Below are 5,800 nucleotides of genomic sequence, written 5' to 3' on the forward strand. Positions count from 1 at the left end.
CTACCACCACCACCCCCCCGCCCCGCCCTCTCTCTCAGGCTCCCAGGCCACCTCTTCCCCGTCCCTGCCACACGGGCAGTTCCCAGACCACTGCGGGACTGTGCAGCAGCGGGCCCTCTCGAGCGCCCCGGCTGCCCCCACCCTGGTCCTAGCCAGCCCCGGGCCTTCTCGCTCTCGCCAAGCCCTCTTGGGGGCTCAGCAGCAAGAGAAGGAGGGGGAGGAGAGAAGAGGGGGATGGATCCCTGACTCAGAAGGGGTGACTCAGCCTCAGTGGGCCTCCCATCCCACCGGAGCCGGATCCCCTCACCACCCCTGCAGCACAGCAACAGGGCAGAACCTGCCTAGGACTCGGCGTCCTCCCCCACCGAGAGGAGGTATTGCAACTGTCTCCTGGGAATCCTCTGTGCCTCTGAGTGTGTCTAGAGGGTGTCCACATTTGTCCACATGTGCCTTGGTGACGATGACAGTAAGCGTAACAGTGAACCCAGGGACCTATTGGGGATGAGGCCTGTGTACAGGCGCACTTGCTGTACGTGTGTGAGCATAGGCTGAGTGTGCACCTGAGCTCCAGGAAGGGGCAGGGGCTGGCCAAGTGGCTCGTGGCAGAGACCATGGCTCAAAACCAAGCTAAGCCCTGCTCCTCCCCTCCAGGAGCAGTGTTACCCACTCAAAAAACCAGTCCAACCACTGCAGCACCTCCATCTCATACAATCCAAAGGTGGGGACCTTAAGCCACAGAGGGCTCTGGAAGGCAGAGGGCCTGGGTTCCAGTCCAGCTCTGCCACTGGCTCAGCAAGTACCCTTGGGCAAGTTGCCCCATGCTCTGGGCCTCATTTGCAAATTATGAAAGGGCTGGACGTTCCTATCTCTAGGGCCCCTAGTTCATGGGGAAGCCATAGAGAGAATGGTGGGTAACCGCAGCATGATCTCCAAAGATTTCTGTCCATGGGTCTACTGCAACCCATATGACTGCGACCCACCCCAGTCACCAACCCCACCCCCAGGCATACACAACTATTCATTCATTCTTCGCATCATTCCTGAGTACCTACCATGTGCTGGCCATGGTTCTTATCACAGAATCCACTGCTCTGGGAAGCACAGAGGCCCCACGCTGGGAAACAGCCTCGATGTGAACTGAGCCCTCCATCCTTCCCTGCTGCGATTCCCTCAGTATCAGCCTCACCAGTGGGCTCTCCATTTCTGCTTGTCACACACTATAGAGCCAGGCACCTCCCTCCCCCAATTCCTCCCTCCCAGTGTGCTGCTCCATCATGGTGACCTTCTACCCTGGGTCCTCATATGCACTCTAGCGACTCCAGAGAATGAGGCTATGCCCTCTCCTCAGCACCCTTTAGAGAACTCAGGATACAACTGTGTCCCTTTGTACCATGTCCGAAGCAAGCCTTCTCTTCTCCAACTTAAACCTCCTTCATCAGGTGTCTTTAGATACAGCTTCTGGTGCCTTCACTCCCCCTGCTCACCAGGTTCAGGAGTGGATGAAGAGCAGAGAACAGAATGAAGCCAGCTCCTCCCAGTCCTACAGAACAGGCCCGCCTTCCAGACAGAAGGTGGGAAGACAGACAAATCTGCCCAGGCCGACTGACAGAAGGACCAGTGTCCTGCTTGGCAGTCTTCTGTAGAAATCCTGTCCTTTGCCTTTGGACTTCTCATCCCCAGGCCTTTCAAATTCACTTCTTCCCAGGAGCTCCCAAGGGAGTGTCACACATGCCCCTGAGACCGTAGCCTTGGGCAAGTCACTTTGCCACACAAGGTGCTCTGTTTGAGTTTAGCTCACCACACATTTATTTAAATGAATGAGTGAAAGGACCAATAAAACTCAGGAGTTACACCAGCTGAATTTATTGTTTCAGATGCACAGCTGCGAAGAGATTCTTGACTGCCTGCCTTCAAGTATTTTTATTCCAAATAGGCTCGGTCTCCATTGCTGGCTGAGCCTTCCCAATCATGGGCTCCTGTGGGCAGGAGGCTCTGGGCTGCACGGCCAAGGCTTCTCTGTTCCTCTTAGTTCAACTCTCCTTCCCTGGCCCTCTCCCTTTCCTTCCTTCCCCCAGGCTGAAGCCCTCCCCACTCCTCCCCTGGGGCAGGGCCACTTTCCCACCCTCCTCAACCAGATGGAGCCTCTCACTTTCCCAGGAGAATCCAGGCTACACTCCAAAGACTGAGGCAGGATGTTCCCAGACATCATTCTGCATTTATACCCAAAGGGCTCAATTCACTTCAGGTCATTGAGACCACACAGAAAATGAGGCTTCGGCTATTTTCATTATTTTGATTATTATTATTATTCACTAACATTTCTATTAGCACTTTCCAGTTTGCAAAATACTTTTGTGTGTCATCTGCACAGTATCTTGTGAAATAATATCATCCCTCATCTTATAAATAGGCAGGCTGAGGCTAAGAGTGGGAGTGACTTGTCCAAGTTACGCTTGCACAGTTACACTGGCTCCCTGGACTAGATACTTTCCACTTTACCCAACAATAACCCTTTCCAGAAAAATCAGGCTGGAGGAAGCAGGAGAGACACTTAAGAATATATGGCCCCTATAGGCATCAGTTGCAATTACTACCTGAGTTACCTGACTGTTTTCATTCCCCAGGCAAGGAAACTGAGGCACAGGGACAGGACTCAACCGAGGACCAAGTCTCATGGAGAAAGAAAGGAAGAGGAGCCCATCCAACAAAGGGGCTCCTCAGTTCCCTTAGCTGCAAATTTTGCTTCCAGCCCTAGCTCTACCATTTCTTTTTGTATTACTTAGGCAGGTTATCTGACATCTCTGAGCCTCAATTTTCTCACCTATAAAATGGGAGAATCCCTGTCCCATGTCTGTCATTGGGCTGCTGTGACGGGAGGTCAGCAGATGCTGGCAGAAGAGAAGGGACAGGACCCTTCATCCCCTCTCTGCTCTGTCTAGGAGACAGGAGAAATTCTTTCCTCTTAAATTTTAACTGGAGGGAACTTAATGGTGCACAAGTCCAGGATACAGGAAAGCTAGAGGAGAACGGAAGTGATTTGCTCCACTGGCTGGGAAAGCAAGGGGCACAGAGTCAGCCACAGCCCCCCAAGGTCACTGCGGGGCAGAGATTCAACCAAACACTTCAGGCAGGGCCCCTCCTATCTCCCTTTTATCTTTCAAAGGAGGCAACCAAGGTCCTCAGCAAAGCAGTGACTTGCCAAGGTCACCCACAGGTAGTGGTCTCCTGACTCCCAGCCACCAGGGCCCTTGACTCCTGGGCAAGCAGGGTGGGGTGGGGAGCACTCCCAGCCAAAGGACTTAATCTTTCATTCAGCAAGCAGTAATGCTCACACCAAGCCAGGCCCTGGACACTAGGGAAGGCAGGAAGAACTGAATACAGTCTCTGCCCTTGAATTCACAATCAATCTAGTGGAGGCACGTACCTGAGCACATCAGAGGGTACTAGAAGATGAATCAGCACCATTTTCTGAGCACCTCCTCTGTGCCTGGCACTGGACACACATTCATTTGTTTAACCCTCAAAGCAATTCTCTGACACTGAAATTATTAATCCCTTTCACAGCTGAAGTAACTGAGGCTCAGAAGGGTTAGCAACTTCCCAAAGTTCATGCAGCTAATAAATGGCAGGGCCAGAATATGACTGCCAGGTATGTCTGGTGCCAAACTCTGAGCTTCAACCCTTATAAACTCCCTGTTTTTAGGTCTGTGCTAACCAATATGGTAGCTACTAGCCACATGTGGCTATGGAGCACTTGAAATGTGGCTTGTGCAAATCAAAATGTGCTGTAAATATAAAAATCAGATTTTGAAGATTTCATAGCAAAAAGAATGTAATATGTCTCATTAATAATTTTTATATTGAAATACATTATGGCCGGGCATGGCTCACACCTGTAATCCCAGCACTTTGGGAGGCCGAGGTTGGCAGATTACCTGAGGTCAGGAGTTCAAGGCCAACCTGGCCAACATGGTAAAACCCCATCTCTACTAAAAATACAAAAATTAGACAGGCATGGTGGCATGTGCCTATAATCCCAGCTACTCCAGAGACTGAGGCAGGAGAATAACTGCTTGAACCCAAGAGGCGGAGGTTGTAGTAAGCTGAGATTGCGCTATTGCACTCCAGCCTGGGGGACAAGAGGGAAACTCCATCTCAAAAAAGAACAAGACAACAAACAAACAAACAAACAAAAACCTTATGAATGTATTGGGTTAAATAAAACAAATCATTTGAATAATTACATATGTTTCTTTTGACCTTTTAAAAAAATGTGGCTACTAGAAAATTTAAAATTGCATGTGGCTTGCACATGTGGCTAACATTATATTTCTTTTGGTCAGTACAGGTTTAGATACTCTGGGGTCCTAACTCAGCCCATAGGGATCAGAAAAGGCTTCCTGAAGGAGAAGACACCAAGCCAAGCTGGGTTAAAGGTGAGGTCATGGGGAGGAGGGTATTCCAGGACAAGAGCACTGCAGGGCATCTGGCTCCTGCCCCGGAGGGCAGCTGGGCCCAGTGACAGCCCCAGGCCACTGGGAGCTGGGCCAGAGGGAGGGAGCTACCGAAGCCAAACTTACCAGAGCAGCACGACCCACCAGCCTGGGAAGTGCTGCCCAGCAGGCTGTTTCACTGAGGTTGGCACTCTGCAGAGGGCAGCACAGGGCAGCAGTGTCTGGGTGGAGGAAGTAGGCAGGGTGTGACAGTGCCCACCTTGCAGGGACCTCCCCGCTTCAGCTGCCCCCTACTTCCTCTTCTCCAACTCCTCTAAGAAGCCTGTCAAAGCACTGCAGTTCCCAGAGACCTTACCCTTCCTGTAACCTTCTATCCAGTCCAGACAGTGGGAACCACACCCTTCTGCGTTAAGCCTTATTCTAGCGTGGAATGATGAGGATGCCTGCAAACTGCATAGCAGGTCACAGTGTACAAAGCACTTTTCCATATGTATCTAGTCTAGTGTTGCTGAAGAGCCTAAGGGCAATGTTCACGTCTGGCAAGGGGGCTGGGGCAGGGATGGGGGACATTTATTAGCACAGGAGCTGCATGACCTTGAGCGAGGCCTTAGCCTCTCTGAGCCTCAGTTGCCCTATCTGTACAATGGGGACAATGTCAGCACCACCTTCCAGAGCTATGAGAATGACATGTAAGAATGCCTACAAAGGCTCTGTATGGTGCTGGCATGCTCCAAGCTCCCTTCCGCACATCAGATGGACCCCACTAGGGTGCCCCTGCAGTGCCTTCAGTGTCTCCAAAGCCTGCCCATTCTCAAGGTTGCCTCCCCTCCAGAAAGCCCGGCCCTGTCTCCTCCTGGCATGTTCCCTGAGCCAGTCTCTTCTTCTCTGCCTACTGGACACTCATCTCATCCTTACCTCTACTTCTGAATTTGGGGCTCAGTTGTCATGAGGCTCTCCAATGTATCCAGTAAGACTGGCATTTCTCCAAGCTGGGAACCTTAGTTCTGGTCCTTGCCCTTCCTCCTCTTGTATACCCACAGCCAAGCCCCTGTACATGTCTGGGCATCCCAGAGGCTCTCACAGCCCACTCCAGAGGCTTGGACGACTGACTGCCATCTTTGGCTAAAGACAATACTGGTCTCCACAGAGCACAGTAAGAGGATCTTGTCTTGTTTTGCTTCCTCAATGGAAGAAGCTTCAGTGGCTCCTCATTCTCTGATGAAGCAACTCCAACACCTCAGCCCAACTCTCAAGACCTTCCACAGCCTGGTCTCACCTGGCTCTTTAGCCTCATTCTCAGATTCCATGTGATGAGCTTTGTCAAACTGACTGGTTCCAGGTCCCCA

At 51.5% G+C, this 5,800-nt stretch overlaps 1 protein-coding gene across 3 annotated transcripts in view; it reads right to left on the reverse strand.

The window, feature by feature from the left end:
- The window catches only part of EPB41L1 (erythrocyte membrane protein band 4.1-like 1), a 155,980-nt gene that overhangs the window by 86,153 nt on the left and 64,027 nt on the right, over nucleotides 1-5,800 (reverse strand). The gene's annotated exons all lie outside the window — the stretch shown is intronic.

This window comes from Mandrillus leucophaeus, unplaced genomic scaffold, assembly GCF_000951045.1.
Source record: "Mandrillus leucophaeus isolate KB7577 unplaced genomic scaffold, Mleu.le_1.0 Scaffold129, whole genome shotgun sequence".
Taxonomy (NCBI): Eukaryota; Metazoa; Chordata; class Mammalia; order Primates; family Cercopithecidae; genus Mandrillus; species Mandrillus leucophaeus.